We start from the raw sequence: 16758 nt of genomic DNA, 5'->3' as shown, positions 1-16758 counted from the left end.
TGGAATGGGTTACCTAGGGAGGTGGTGGAATCTCCTTCCCTAGAGGTTTTTAAGGTCAGGCTTGACAAAGCCCTGGCTGGGATGATTTAGTTGGGGATTGGTCCTGCTTTGAGCAGGGGGTTGGACTAGATGACCTCCTGAGGTCCCTTCCAACCCTGATATTCTATGATTCTATGACCCCAGGGGGCTGGGAGCAGAATCCAGCCCTGAGCCAATTGCACTCAGGGGATGACTCCACCTTGATCCTGGGGACTGAGATCAGAAACTTGGCAAGAGAGTGAATGGAACACGGGGGAACACCTGGAGTCAAGACTCCTCGGTTCTCGCCCCGGCTCTGGCAGAGGAGTGGGGTCTAGTGGTTTGAGTGGGGGGGGGGGCGGGGGGCTGGGAGTTAGGACAATAGACACATTACAGATAAAGCAGTAATGCCGACAGTTCTGTCCATGGCCGGATGCTCTGCTAGGCGTGGTTCTCCACAGGGGTTTAGGAGCCCTGGGGTTTATTCCCTGTTTCTTAGGATGAGGATTTCCCAGGGCCCCCCTGGATTCTGCAGGTCAAACCCTGGGGTGTGTCCATGGGAGTTGGGCCCCCAGAGGGAGCTGAAGACCCCAACTGGAACTTCTCTCTGCTCAGTTTCCCCACCTGTAATGGGGGGAGAAGAACCCTTTCCTTCCCTGCTCCCTGAGCAGCGTGAGCTCTGCCTGCATTTCACTCTGTGTCTGGGACACTCCAAGCAGAAAGGGGCCCTGATCTCGGTCGGGTTAATGGGGCTTTAGGGGTAGAATGGGCTGGCAGGGGGAGGGGTTCAGGCCCAGGAGGTTCCATGGAGGAGGCAGATCCCCACCCAGTGCGGTCTCCATCCATCTCCCCCTCTCCCCACTGCAGATCGATCCAGTGACAAACGGAGCCATAGTCCCCATAGGACCCTGACCCTTGCTCTTCCTGACCCTGGTCCTGCTGGCTGCTGCCCTGGCCCAGATCAGGCCACTTTCTGACACATACTAGCACTTTTTGAGAGAGCATGTTGATTTCCCCAAGACCAGACCCCACACCAACCGGCCCTATGGCTACTATGTGATGCGGCACCGGAACCTGACCAGCCCTTTCTGAAAACCCACCCACACCTTCATCCATGGCCCACCAGTTGGCTCCGAGCCATCTACAGCCGTGGTGGAGGCAGATGCCACCAACACAACAAATGCGAAAGCAAAGCAGCTTACCCGGACACCATGTGCGAGGTGCGCAGCCCCAGCCCGGGGCACTGTTTCTACAGGGCCAGAGTTGAGACCCACAGAATCTGCATGGCCTGTAACTGGGGGCTGCCCGTGCACTTCATTAGAGTCCTGTACAGCCCAGGTGCTGGCCACGGGCTGCGAGCAGGGCGTCCCCTGCTCCCTGCTTTCGCTCCTTGGAAGTCCTCTGTCGCTGGGGGCTCTCCTGCCCCATCCTTGCCTCTCCTGGGCAACGTCCACCATGAGTCTCCACAGGGATATTTAGCATCTCCCCTTATCCCACAGGCCGGCAGCTTGGGGCCTGTGGGGGAATTTCCCACACTGGGTGCCCAGTTCTCATCCACATGAGTGAAAATCCCAGCACCCCGCCCCCCGGCTGGCACTGAGACCCTCAGCCTTTGCCCAGCGCCCGCCTCACTAGGTGCCCATTATACTGTACAACCGCTCTCTTCCCCCCTCACCCATTGGGTATCGGGTGCACGTGTAGTAGTAGTATTTTATGTTTGTATTTTATATAATTTAAAATAAAAAGATAAAGAATAATAATGTAGCATGTATTAGATGTATTGGTGTATGATTTGATCATATCCTGCCAGCCACCCTTTTTAAATATCAGGAAGGAATGGCTAATGGGCCATTTGGTAAAGATGCATCAGCCGGAATCTGGGTCTGAGCTGATTTCAAGGCAGTAACAGACCTTTTAGAAAGCAACAGAGGGTCCTGTGGTACCTCTTTTAGGGTCACCACTTTGTTGTAGGTTTAGCATTTCAAAATAAGTAAAAGAATGCAATAATTGTTTTTCTCTTGCATTGCAATTTAATATTTCTGTTCAAATGTTCTGTGTAAATCAATTCTGTTTTGTGTATGAATAAGGATTGTGTGTCTTAGAAGATTAGTGTAAAGGCCATCACCGAACCAGATGTTCTAGAGAGGAACCGAGGACAGACGCAAGGGCGCCAGAAGATTACAACACACCCCTATTGAAATGTCAGAAGAGGGTAAATTGATGACTCTAAAGATGAAACAGGTACCGATCAATGGGGACAAAATAGCTGTATTCAAAACCAGCATGAAATAACTTCCTAAGAGACATAATGAAAAAACAAAATAAAGGGTAAAAAAAATAATAAAAAAACCCAAGCACTCATCAAACAACAATTGATTACTGCATAGCAGTGCAAAACTCATTGGTCCCAATGAAGAAAAATCACTATATAAACAGGGTGCCTTGCCATGAAACTTTGGGTTCATCCTGCCAAGACTTCACCGGAGCATCGTGTCGTGACTGACAGAACCCGGCTCCTACCTACCCATGATCAACCTAGCTGGCCACTAGATTGATCATGACTCTGAACTGGTAACTATAACATCGACTGGCGGGACGGTGTGTGTGTGATTGAATGCATATGCTAATTGTTGTATCTCCAATAAACCCGGCGTATTGCCTCTTCCCCTAAAAAAGATCTCGTGTGCTACTTATAAGCATAATATTTTTGGTGGAGAATTGCAAAAGGGGAAAGATATGCATTGTAATTGTTGAACATACTGCTAAATATTGCTAAAAGGTATACCATACGTATAAAGTGATTGATCATTCAGGTGTGCACACCCCCAGTCGTAGAAGTGCCGGGCAATAGGGGAAGAATTAGAGTCCTCGCTCCGACCCATCTGTCAGGAAAAATTATCATCTATCTATCTATCTATCTATCTATCTATCTATCTATCTATCTATCTATCTATCTATCTATCTATAAATTGTTTGTACAAACTGTCTAGGTATATACACCCCTGGTTGTAGAAGTGCCGGGGCATAAGGGGGAGGGTTAAAGTCCTCACTCCTACCCGTCTGTAGGAAAAAAATTACATAGGTGGATATACCCTTGGTCGTAGCAGGGTCGAGCCCAAAAGATAGGGGGCTTAGCGTTCCCCCTTCCTGCTCTGTTAGGCTGAGTTTTTAGTGGATATAAACTTTTGTGTTTTGTAAGTCCCAGCACAAGCGTGGGCACAAAAAAGTTATAAAAATAAAAAAAATTCACACAAAAAAAATATGTTCAGGCAAAAAAAAATCCCCTAAAAACAAAGCTCCAAAAGAGCAAAAAAAATTGCCATTCATACAGGAAATCACTCCTTTTAAACAGATCTTGCTCTGTTAAACCAAACTCTGAAGGATATAGAAGTTTGGGCAGTGTAATATTTTTTGTGAGTAATATTGTGGTAATTTCACAATTAAAAAAAATGTTTAAAAAAAGGAACCAGGAGGGGTGGGGGCTAGTTGAGGAGCCCACCCTCCTTGCTAAATTGGTAGTGGAACAAACCCTGTGTCCAGGGCCAGCTCCAGGTTTTTTGCCGCCGCAAGCAAAAAACAAAAATGGAGTGCTGCTGCCGAAGCAAAAAAAAACCACAACCAAAAAAACCAGAGTGCAGCCCCTTGAAAAGTGCCACCCCAAGCACATGCTTGGAAAGCTGGTGCCTAGAGCCGGCCCTGCCTGTGTCCATGGAAGGAATGGTTTAGCGAGGAAAGCAGGATCGGGCACAGACAAGCAGGCAGGCAACAGATAAAGAGATTGGAAAACATGCTGGAAGCCCTGAGGGCATAATGGCAGGAGTAAGGGAAGCAGTAAGTACAGGCATAGGGAATTCAGATCCCTGAAACAATACTTAAAATGGTAAAATCTAAGTTAATAAAGGTGTCATTTTAAAAAGTAAGCAAGTAATTAAAAAAAAGTAAGAAATTAACTCTGCAAAGGCTAAAGGGAATTAAGCAGTTAAATGTTGTAAAAATGTTACGAAAAAAGTGTTATAGAAAGAAAATTCTTGGTTTCTTTGCAGCCATTCTGAAGGGAAAATGGGCCCTTTTCCAAAGGAATGTCTGTAAATACTTCAGGCAAAGAGACAATCTGATTTAAATCATCTGACTATAAACAATTTAGTCAAATTCGCTAAAAGAACATAAGGGGTTTCTGTTGGAACTTAACTGCCCCCAAATGTATACAAATATAATCTATGTACAGCTGTGTAAAAATTAAAGCAGTGTAAAAATATTAAACAAAAAGGTATGTATATATATACACATCTATGTGTGTCGTAAAAAATATTGTGTAAATATGTAAGGTTTTAAAGACCTAAATCAACACTCCTGGTTTGTAAAACTCTTGTTTTGTAGGTTTAAAATAAATTGGTTTTGTTTTGTTTTTAAATAATTCCACTAAAAATCCATTTGGATCTTTCATTCAAAGTTGCAAAACTGACAGACTTTTTGCCAAACACAGGTAATTAGTGTTGTTTGGCTTTGGTATTTAGCATTTAACCCTTAAGGTACCTCAATGCTTTATTTCAGAGTAGCAGCCGTGTTAGTCTGTATCCGCAAAAATAACAGGAGTACTTGTGGCACCTTAGAGACTAACAAATTTATTAGAGCATAAGCTTTCGTGGGCTACAACCCACTTCTTCGGATGCATAAAGAGTGAACCATATATTGAGGAGATATATATACACACACATACAGAGAGCATGAACAGGTGGGAGTTGTCTTACCAACTCTGAGAGGCCAATTAAGTAAGAGAAAAAAAAACTTTTGAAGTGATAATCAAGATGGTTCAGTACAGACAGTTTGATAAGAAGCAAGTGTGAAAATACTTACAAGGGGAGATAGATTCAATGTTTGTAATGGCTCAGCCATTCCCAATCCCTATTTAGCCCTGAGTTGATTGTGTCTAGTTTGCATATCAATTCCAGCTCAGCAGTCTCTCGTTGGAGTCTGTTTTTGAAGTTTTTCTGTTTTAAGATAGCCACCCGCAGGTCTGTCATAGAATGGCCAGACAGGTTAAAGTGTTCTCCCACTGGTTTTTGAGTATTATGATTCCTGATGTCAGATTTGTGTCCATTAATTCTTTTGCGTAGAGACTGTCCGGTTTGGCCAATGTACATGGCAGAGGGGCATTGCTGGCACATGATGGCATATATCACATTGGTAGATGTGCAGGTGAACGAGCCCCTGATGGTATAGCTGATGTGATTAGGCCCTATGATGGTGTCACTTGAATAGATATGTGGACAGAGTTGGCATCGGGCTTTGTTACAAGGATAGGTTCCTGGGTCAGTGTTTTTGTTCAGTGATGTGTGGTTGCTGGTGAGTATTTGCTTTAGGTTGGGGGGTTGTCTGTAAGCGAGGACAGGTCTGTCTCCCAAGATCTGTGAGAGTAAAGGATCATCTTTCAGGATAGGTTGTAGATCTCTGATGATGCGCTGGAGAGGTTTTAGTTGGGGGCTGAAGGTGACAGCTAGTGGTGTTCTGTTATTTTCTTTGTTGGCCCTGTCTTGTAGGAGGTGACTTCTGGGTACTCGTCTGGCTCTGTCAATCTGTTTTTTCACTTCAGCAGGTGGGTATTGTAGTTATAAAGTTCAATATCTTTTTTAAAAAAGACCAAAGTCGTGGCTGCAGCAGGGCAAACCCAAAAGAATGGTAAAAAAATCTGGATTTGCTTTTTGGTAACAAAATAGAAAATAAAAGCTGTAATAAAAAAAATAAGAAATTAAAAAAGACAGTGCCCCTCTAAAGCAACAGCAGGGATGAGGTGCAAAAAAAAAAAAAACCAAACAATGTTAGAAACACTGAGCCTTAAGGTAGCTCTGTATAATCAAACTGTCACTTTAGTAAGGGTACATGAAAACTCTGTGAGCACAAAAAAAAATAGTTACACTGTATGTAAAAAGTAATATGGCTAATATAATGTTAAACAAGTTAAACTATAAAAAACTATAAAAAAATGTGCATTTTCCCTGGGTCGTGTGCAGTATATATTGCCCGCTCCCAAAATTGGCCATACAATCCTTTTAGCTACCCCAAATTATAAAACAGTAAGCTAAAAAAATTATTAAATACCCAAAAATATACAAAATAAATCCCTCAAAAATAATTGTGCTTGTTCCTACCTGTCACCACAAAACCATGTAGCAAAAAACACATCATTAAAAACATATATATAAAACAAACTAAAAAATGTAACATGTTTTGTACAACAAACAATGTGTATGTGTTATATCCTAAAAACCAATTTTTTTAAAAAAATGCAAATATCAGCCAACCCCCAGTAAATAAATGTAAATGTAATGCCAGTGTACCATTTACCAAAAATAAAAGAAGCACAAAGTACTATAACCGCTACCCTGGTTAATTTCTCTGTTACTGTTGGCCTAAATTAACACAATATAACTAATCATTTATTATCAAAAACCAAAATAACTCAGTTTTTACAACAAACACAAAAAAATATTAAAAAACGTGTCATTCAAATATTACATGCAAATAAAAACATGCTAAAAATTACTAAATCTAAACAAGAACTAACAGCCTATCACTAATACAATGTTTTTAGAAACTGATCCCCAACTTCTAAAAGCATATTATCTATCATGTTTCATCAATTATTAATTGTGTTAATATTGTCCTGTGTTTGCTTGCTAAAAATATATTGTATGTGCTATTAAACAAACAAACAAAAAATGTTTATTAAATTACAACCACAAGCTCAAATTACTTCTCAGTATTTCTATAAAACAGTTGTACAAAATATGACCCACTCAAAAATTGTTCTTGACGGGTCAAAAGGGGGACATGTAGTAGTAGAATTTTATATTTGTATTTTATATAATTTAAAATAAAAAAAATAAAAAATAATGTAGCATGTATTAAATGTATTAGTGTATGATTTGATCATATCCTGCCAGCCACCCTTTTTAAATAGCAGAAAGGAATGGCCTACTGGGCCATTTGCTAAAAATGCATCAGCCGGAATCTGTGTCTGACCTAATTTCAAGGCAGTAACAGACCTTTCAGGGTCACCACTTTGTTGTAGGTTTAGCATTTTAAAATAAGTAAAAAAATGCAATAATTGTTTTTCTCTTGCATTGCAATTTAATGTTCCTGTTCAAATGCTCTGTGTAACTCAATTCTGTTTTGTGTGTAAATAAGGAATATCTGTATTAAAAAATAAGTGTAAAGGCCATCACCAAACCAAATGTTCTAGCAAGGAACTGAGGACAGATGCAAAGGTGCCAAAAAATTACAACATGCCCGTATTAAAATATCAAAAAGGGCAAATTAACAACTCTAAAAATAAAACAGGCACCTATCAATAAAAACAAAATAGCTGTAATCAAAACCAGCATAAAATAACTCCCTAAAAAACTTAATAAAAAAACAAAATAAAAAGTAAAAAAAAAAAACAATTTAAAATAAACTAGCACTTGTCAAACAACAATTAATTACAGCATAACGGTGCAAATCTCATTGGTCCCAATAAAAAAAAATCACTATATAAACAGGGTGTCTTGCCATAAAACTTTGGGTTCATCCTTGGCTGGAGGAGAGACAGCCCCAGGTGAGACTTCGCAGGCAGCCAGGGGCCATCCAGGATATGACTACACACTGTGCTGAGGGCTGTGTGTGTTCAGCTCTGTAACACTCCCCTGGCACCACAATCTCTACAGGGGTAGTGTTACACGCCCAGAGACACTCTCCTATACATTGATCACACACACAGGCACACTGCACAGACACAAACAGTCATGCACACCTGTACACACCCTCACACACGCACACACACTCATACACAATTGTCAGACACTGCCCAGATACACACAAACACCTGCCCCTGCCCCCCATCTATCAATACCAGAATGACATGAAGAGCTACACACAGACATGGTTCCTAGAGACCCCAAGGGGAAGTACAAATGTTCACACACACACACAAACACACACACAGAGCCATCCCCCCAGGTCCTGGGGCTCAGGTGGCATGGGGGGGGGGCAGCACCAGGCTCCCACTGGCTCTACTGGGCACAGGCATCTCCAGCAGCCAGGCCTGCCCCTCCCCTGACTGGGTCACTGCCCCTCTCGATGCCCAGGGACCCAGGCAGGGAACCCGGGGAGGGACTCACTGAGGCAGGGGGTCTTGGTTATGGGATATCCAGGGCAACAGTAAGGGGGTAGATTCACTGGGGCACCAGGGCCATGTGGTTAGAGGGTCTGGGAGTCAAGACCGATGCGTTCTATCCCTGGCTCTCGGAGGGGAATGGGTACAGCAGGGGGGCTGGGAGCCAGGACTTTCCATTCTGAGGATCACAGGGGCAGGGGCACCAGGCAATGGGGCTATGAGGTTCTTAGTGTCTCAGGACCCTGCCCTGTGCCCACTTCCCCCCTAACTCCCTGCCCCCCCACCATCTCTGGGGCCCTCAGTGGGAGGAGCTGCCCCACCCCAACCCTAGCTTCCTGGTAGGGCTCTAGATAAGGACACCTGAAGGGGAAGGAGACTCAGGGACGCTCAGCTCAGCCACCAGCTGGATCCATCTCTGCCGGAGCCCCAGGACTCGGGTGAGCTGAGAACAGACCAAAGCCAGGGGGGAAATGCAGAGGGAGGGGCACTGCAGATTGACGCCAGGGGGGCTGGGAGAGAATCCGGCCGTGACCCCATTGCACTCAGGGTGTGACTCTGCATTGACCCTGGGGACTGAGATCAGAATCTTGGCAAGAGAGTGAATGAAACATGGGGGGACATCTGGAGTCAGGACTCCTGGGTTCTCGCCCTGGCTCTGGGAGGGGAATGGGGTCTAGTGGTTAGAACGGGGGCGGGGTGCTGGGAGTCAGGGCAATGGACACATTACAGAAAAAGCAGTAACGCTGACAGTTCAGTTCCTGGCCGGCTGCTCTGCTAGCCGTGGTTCTCCACGGGGCCTATGAGCCCTGGGGTTCATTCCCTGTATCTTAGGATGCAGAAATCAAAGCCTCCCCGCCTCCCTCCCGGAGTCTGCAGGCCAAACCCTGGGGTGTGTCCATGGGAGTTGGGCACCCCCAACTGGAACGTCTCTGTCATAACTATAAAGGGAAGGGTAACAGCTCTCCTGTGTACAGTACTAAAATCCCTCCTAGCCAGAGACTCCAAATCCTTTTACCTGTAAAGGGTTAAGAAGCTCGGGTAACCTGGCTGACACCTGACCCCAAGGACCAATAAGGGGACAAGATACTTTCAAATCTTGGGGGGGGAAAGGCTTTTGTGTGTGTCCTTTGTTTAAGGGGTTGTTCGCTCTTGGGACTGAGAGGGACCAGACATCAATCCAGGTTCTCCCCATCTTTCTAAACAAGTCTCTCTTATTTCAAAATTGTAAGTAAAAGCCAGGCAAGGCGTCTTAGATTTACTTTGTTTTTCTCAACTTGTAAATGTACCTTTTGCTAGAGTGCTTATCTTTGTTTGCTATACTTTGAACCTAAGAGAGAGGGGGTTCCTCTAAGCTCTTTAAGTTTGATTACCCTGTAAAGTTATTTTCCATACTGATTTTACAGAGATGATTTTTACCTTTTTCTTTAATTAAAAGCCTTCTTTTTAAGAACCTGATTGCTTTCTCCTTGTTTTAAGATCCAAAAGGGGTTTGGATCTGTATTCACCAGGAGTTGGTGAAAGGAAGGAGGGGGGAAGGGTCAATTTCTCCTTATTTAAGATCCAAGAAGTTTGGATCTGTATTCACCAGGGAATTGGTGAAGGTCTCTCAAGGCTACCCAGGAAAGGGAATTAGCTTTGGGATGGTGGCAGCGGACCAGAACTAAGCTGGTAGTTAAGCTTAGAAGTCTTCATGCAGGCCCCTACATTTGTACCCTAAAGTTCAAAGTAGGGATACAGCCTTGACATGGTGGCACAGTGGTGGAGATCGTTTTAAACCCAAAAGCCAGTAAGAGATTTTTTTTTCCTTCGAGCTGCTTGGAAAGCAGAGCTGAAGGTAGATGCATATCTTATCTCTCCTTGCCTGAAGGCAGAGGTGTTAAGTTTTTTTAACAAGGTCCTTTGTTAAGAGAAGTGTTCAAATAAGCAAACAAACTTGACTGGTAAAAGGAATTTACAAGCTGAATTGTTTTTTTTCTTTTTACATCCTCGGGAGTAGCTTGTTAGAAAGTCTCTGTTAACTCAGCAGCAGCCAGAGCTAAGTACATCCCAGTTTCAGTCAACTGCAGAGGGGTGTGACCCAGCACAAGAAAACCAGGAAAATGACTACCAAAGAAGAAAAAGCTAAAGAGGAGGCCCACAAGAGAGAGATGGAGCTGAGAGACAGAGAAGAGAAAGCCAAAAAGGAGGCCCACAAGAGAGAAATGGAGCTGGAAAAAGCCAAACAGGAGGCCCATGAAAGAGAAGAAAAAGCCAAACAGGAGGCCCATAAAAGAGAGATGGAGCTGAAAGAAAAAGAGATGGAACTGGAAGCAGCAAGGACTAGGCAGGGTGCATCAGACCATCCTAACAACTCCTCTCCAGGTACCACTTCCCATCCCAGGAAATTCCCCACCTACAAGGCAGGCGATGATACTGAGGCCTTCTTAGAAAATTTTGAAAGGGCCTGCCTTGGATACAACATCCCTCCAACCCAGTACATGGTAGAGCTGAGGCCGCAGCTCACTGGACCCTTAGCAGAGGTGGCGGCTGAAATGCCTAAGGAACACATGAACAGTTATGAACTTTTTAAAAACAAGGCCAGAATCAGAATGGGGCTAACACCTGAGCATGCCCGTCGGCGGTTCAGAGCCCTAAGGTGGAAACCTGATGTGTCATTTACCCGACATGCCTACCACATTGGGAAAAATTGGGATGCCTGGATATCAGGAGCAAATGTTAAATCTACGGAAGAGTTGCCCTTCCTATTGCAAATGGAGCAGTTTTTAGAGGGTGTTCCTGAGGAAATAGAAAGGTACATCCTAGATGGGAAGCCCAAAACTGTAACCGAGGCGGCGGAGATTGGAGCCAAATGGGTGGAGGTGACAGAAAAGAAAAAAGCTAGTAGCAGTTGAAGCGAATATCAGAAGGGGCAAGCCGAAACAAAACCTTATCACCGGGGACAACCCAAGGCCCCACCCACATCCCAAGGGAAACCCCAGACGCCTTCTCACCACACCACACCAGTCTCCATCAACCAACATCGCCCCGGTGATACCTTAGCAGGGCGATGTTTTAAATGTAATGAACTGGGGCATATAAAGGCTCACTGCCCCAAGAACCCCAACCGATTACAGTTCATTACACCCCAATCACACCAAAGAACCCCAGACCCAGATGGCTCTCTCATACCCTCGGAGCGAAGGGAAACCTTGAGAGTGGGCGGAAAGAAGGTTATCGCTTGGCGGGACACTGGGGCACAAGTGTCAACTATTCACCAATCCCTAGTGGACCCCAAACTCATCAACCCAGAACTACAGTGACAATTCAACCCTTGGTGTCACAGTCTGTAACCTTGCCTACAGCCAAGTTGCATGTCCAGTACAAGGGCTGGTCAGGAATGTGGACTTTTGCAGTCTATGACAATTATCCCATTCCCATGCTACTGGGGAAAGACTTGGCCAACCATGTGAAGCTAGCCAAGAGGGTGGGAATAGTCACCCGCAGCCAGGCTAAGCAAGCTTTCACCCCCATCCCTGTTCCTGAGCCGTCCACCAGGACCCCGTCTGTGTTACCAGAGACCCAAACAAAGGTGGTGGAACCGGATCCCCTGCCAACGACTGCAACAGCCGTAGTGGATCCAATCCCAGAGACCCAGCCAAAGCCAGTTCCAGAACTGGAACTGGCAACGCAACCAGCACCAGAACCATTGTCAGCACTGAGTCCAGCGCTTGCAAGCCCGTCTACAACTCCAATGCCAGAGGACACCAGCGAGCCTGAACTGGCGGAAGCAGCAGATAACCTTACCCAAGAGGCTCAGCCAGAGCCTGAGATACCACATAGTGCACCAGCGAACAGCGGTTCACAGTCAATGGAAACAGCCCCAGCACCTGCATCGCTTCCAGAGGGACCAAGCCCCAGTCCACAGTCCAAGGAAGAACTGATGTCTCCAACATCAAGGGAACAGTTCCAGGCCGAGCAGGAAGCAGATGACAGCCTTCAGAAAGCTTGGGCGGCGGCGCGGAGCACCCCAGCGCCTCTCAGCTCTTCTAACCGATCCCGGTTTGTTGTAGAAAAAGGACTTTTATACAAGGAGACTCTTTCTGGTGGGCACCAGGAAAACTGGCATCCTCAAAGACAGTTGGTAGTTCCCACTAAGTATCGGGTAAAGCTCTTGAGCTTAGCCCATGATCATCCCAGTGGCCATTCTGGGGTGAACAGAACCAAAGACCGGTTGGGGAAATCCTTCCACTGGGAGGGAATGGGCAAGGACGTTGCTAATTATGTCCGGTCTTGTGAGGTGTGCCAACGAGTGGGAAAGCCCCAAGACCAGGTTAAAGCCCCTCTCCAGCCACTACCCATAATTAAGGTCCCATTTCAGCGAGTAGCTGCGGATATTCTGGGATATCCTTTCCCAAAGAAGACACCCAGAGGAAAGCAGTACGTACTGACTTTCATGGATTTTGCTACCCGATGGCCGGAAGCTGTACCCTTAAGCAACACCAGGGCTACCAGTGTGTGCCAGGCATTAGCAGACATTTTTGCCAGGGTAGGGTGGCCCTCCGACATACTTACAGATTCGGGAACTAATTTCCTGGCAGGGAACATGAAAAACCTGTGGAAAGCTCATGGGGTGAATCACGTGGTTGCCACCCCTCATCACCATCAAACCAATGGTCTGGTGGAAAGGTTTAATGGAACTTTGGGGGCCATGATACGTAAATTCGTAAATGAACACTCCAATAATTGGGACCTAGTGTTGCAGCAGTTGCTTTTTGCCTACAGGGCGGTACCACATCCCAGTTTAGGGTTTTCACCATTTGAACTTGTGTATGGCCGCGAGGTTAAGGGGCCATTACAGTTGGTGAAGCAGCAATGGGAGGGGTTTACGCCTTCTCCAGGAACTAACATTCTAGACTTTGTAAGCAACCTACAAAACACCCTCCGACACTCTTTAGCCCTTGCTAAAGAAAACCTAAAGGATGCTCAGAAAAAGCAAAAGGCCTGGTATGATAAACATTCCAGAGAACGGTCCTTCAAAGTAGGAGACCAAGTCATGGTCTTAAAGGCGCTCCAGGCCCATAAAATGGAAGCGTCGTGGGAAGGACCATTCACGGTCCAGGAGCGCCTAGAAGCTGTTAACTATCTCATAGCCTCCCCCACCTCCAACATAAAGCCTAAGGTATACCATTTTAATTCTCTTAAGCCCTTTTATTCCAGAGAATTAAACGTTTGCCAGTTTACAGCCCAGGAAACAGATGACGCGGAGTGGCCTGCAGGTGTCTACTACGAAGGAAAAAGGAATGGTGGCGTGGAAGAGGTGAACCTCTCCACGACCCTGGGACGTCTGCAGCGACAGCAGATCAAGGAGCTGTGCACAAGCTTTGCACCGATTTTCTCAGCCACTCCAGGACGGACCGAACGGGCATACCACTCCATTGACACAGGTAATGCTCACCCAATTAGAACCCCACCCTACCGGGAGTCACCTCATGCCCAAACTGCTATACAAAGGGAGATCCAGGACATGCTACAGATGGGTATAATCCGCCCCTCTACCAGTGCATGGGCATCTCCAGTGGTTCTAGTTCCCAAACCAGATGGGGAAATACGCTTTTGCGTGGACTACCGTAAGCTAAATGCTGTAACTCGTCCTGACAACTATCCAGTGCCACGCACAGATAAGCTATTGGAAAAATTGGGACATGCCCAATTCATTTCTACTTTGGACTTAACCAAAGGGTACTGGCAAGTACCACTAGATAAACCCGCTAAGAAAAGGTCCGCCTTCGTCACCCAGGCAGGGGTGTATGAATTCAATGTACTCCCTTTCGGGTTGCGAAATGCACCCGCCACCTTCCAAAGACTTGTAGATGGTCTCTTAGCGGGATTGGAAAAATCTGCAGTTGCCTATCTCGATGATGTGGCCATTTTTTCTGATTCATGGACAGAACACCTGGAGCACCTGAAAAAAGTCTTCGAGCGCATCCGGCAGGCAGGACTAACTGTTAAGGCTAAAAAGTGTCAAATAGGCCAAAACAGAGTGACATACCTGGGGCACTAGGTGGGTCAAGGAACTATAAATCCCCTACAGGCCAAAGTGGATGCTATCCAAAAGTGGCCGGTTCCAAAGTCAAAGAAACAGGTCCAATCCTTCTTAGGCTTGGCCGGATATTATAGGCGATTTGTACCACACTACAGCCAAATCGCCGCCCCGCTGACAGACCTAACCAGAAAGAAATAGCCAAATGCAGTTCAGTGGACTGATAAGTGTCAAAAGGCCTTTAACCAGCTTAAGGCAACACTCATGTCTGACCCTGTGCTAAGGGCCCCAGACTTTAACAAACCGTTCCTAGTAACCACAGATGCGTCCGAGCGAGGCGTGGGAGCAGTTTTAATGCAGGAAGGACCGGATCAAGAATTCCATCCTGTCGTGTTTCTCAGCAAGAAACTGTCTGAGAGGGAAAGCCACTGGTCAATCAGCGAAAAGAAATGCTATGCCATTGTGTACGCGCTGGAAAAGTTACGCCCATATGTTTGGGGACGGCGTTTCCAACTACAAACAGACCATGCTGCGCTACAGTGGCTTCATACCGCCAAGGGAAATAACAAAAAACTTCTTCGGTGGAGTTTAGCTCTCCAAATTTTTGATTTTGAAATACAACACATTTCGGGAGCTTCTAACAAAGTGGCTGATGCACTCTCCCGGGAAAGTTTCCCAGAGTTAACTGGTTAACAATTGTTCTTGAAATAAAACATATTGTTAGTTTTTATATAATCAATAGTATGTCTAAAGGTACATGTGTCTTATTAACTCTGTTTTCTCCTAGAGCTCCAGGAAAGAAATCACAGCCAGTGTGGAACCAAACGTCCAACACTATCTGTGATTTGGGGGGCGTGTCATAACTATAAAGGGAAGGGTAACAGCTCTCCTGTGTACAGTACTAAAATCCCTCCTAGCCAGAGACTCCAAATCCTTTTACCTGTAAAGGGTTAAGAAGCTCGGGTAACCTGGCTGACACCTGACCCCAAGGACCAATAAGGGGACAAGATACTTTCAAATCTTGGGGGGGGGGAAGGCTTTTGTGTGTGTCCTTTGTTTAAGGGGTTGTTCGCTCTTGGGACTGAGAGGGACCAGACATCAATCCAGGTTCTCCCCATCTTTCTAAACAAGTCTCTCTTATTTCAAAATTGTAAGTAAAAGCCAGGCAAGGCGTCTTAGATTTACTTTGTTTTTCTCAACTTGTAAATGTACCTTTTACTAGAGTGCTTATCTTTGTTTGCTATACTTTGAACCTAAGAGAGAGGGGGTTCCTCTAAACTCTTTAAGTTAGATTACCCTGTAAAGTTATTTTCCATACTGATTTTACAGAGATGATTTTTACCTTTTTCTTTAATTAAAAGCCTTCTTTTTAAGAACCTTATTGATTTCTCCTTGTTTTAAGATCCAAAAGGGGTTTGGATCTGTATTCACCAGGAGTTGGTGAAAGGAAGGAGGGGGGAAGGGTCAATTTCTCCTTATTTAAGATCCAAGGAGTTTGGATCTGTATTCACCAGGGAATTGGTGAAGGTCTCTCAAGGCTACCCAGGAAAGGGAATTAGCTTTGGGATGGTGGCAGCGGACCAAAACTAAGCTGGTAGTTAAGCTTAGAAGTCTTCATGCAGGCCCCTACATTTGTACCCTAAAGTTCAAAGTAGGGATACAGCCTTGACAGTCTCTCTGCTCAGTTTCCCCACCTGTAATGGGGGGAGAAGAACCCTTTCCTTCCCTGCTTCCTGCGCAATGTGAGCTCTGCCTGCATTTCACTCTGTGTCTGGGACATTCCAAGCAGAATGGGGCCCTGATCTCGGTCGGGGTCTGGGCAACGCCCAGCACAATGGGGCCCTGTTCTTGGCTGGGGTCTGTGCAGCGCCTGGCACAACGGGGCCCTGATGTCGATCGGGGTCTGTGGAGCACCTGGCACAACGGAGCCCTGATCTCGATCGGGGTCTGTGCAGCACCTGGCACAATGGGGCCCTGATCTCGATCAGGGTAATAAGGCTTCATCGGTAGAATGGGCTGGCAGTGGGAGAGGTTTGGTCCCAGGAGGTTCCATGGAGGAGGAAGATCCCCGCCCCATGCTGTCTCCATCCATCTCCCCCCATTCCCCACTCCAGGTCGATCCAGAAACAGACATGGCCATGGCTCTGAGGGGACCCTGCCCCTTGCTCTTCCTGACCCTCCTCCTGCTGGCCGCCGGCCTGGCCCAGATCATCAGACCACCTGACAGCTACCAAAAGTTTGTGAGCGAACATGTTGATTTCCCGAAGTGGCCAGAGCTACTGCGACCACATGATGTGGCACCTGAGCCAGAACATCGGTGTCTGCAAACTCACCCACACCTTCATCCACGCCCCCGCCAGCCAGCTCCTGGCCATCTGCACCAGCGGTGGAGGGAGATGTAACCAATATAACGAATGTGACAGTATCGCAGCCTACCCCCTCACCACGTGCTTGGTGTGCAGCCCCCCTCTGCCCACTGAGCTGTGTCTACAGGGGAATACCCCAGACCCGCAGGATCCGCGTGGCCTGTAACCGGGGGCTGCCCGTGCGCTTCATCAGATTCCTGTAG

At 46.2% G+C, this 16758-nt stretch overlaps 1 pseudogene; it reads left to right on the top strand.

Annotated features, from left to right (window-relative positions):
• The first annotated feature begins 16321 nt into the window (after positions 1-16321).
• LOC135886020 (ribonuclease-like) lies at positions 16322-16758 on the top strand (annotated as a pseudogene).

This window comes from Emys orbicularis, chromosome 12, assembly GCF_028017835.1.
Source record: "Emys orbicularis isolate rEmyOrb1 chromosome 12, rEmyOrb1.hap1, whole genome shotgun sequence".
NCBI lineage: Eukaryota > Metazoa > Chordata > Testudines > Emydidae > Emys > Emys orbicularis.
The sequence above is the reverse complement of the archived record's forward strand: the minus strand, read 5'-3'. Positions and strand labels throughout refer to the sequence as shown.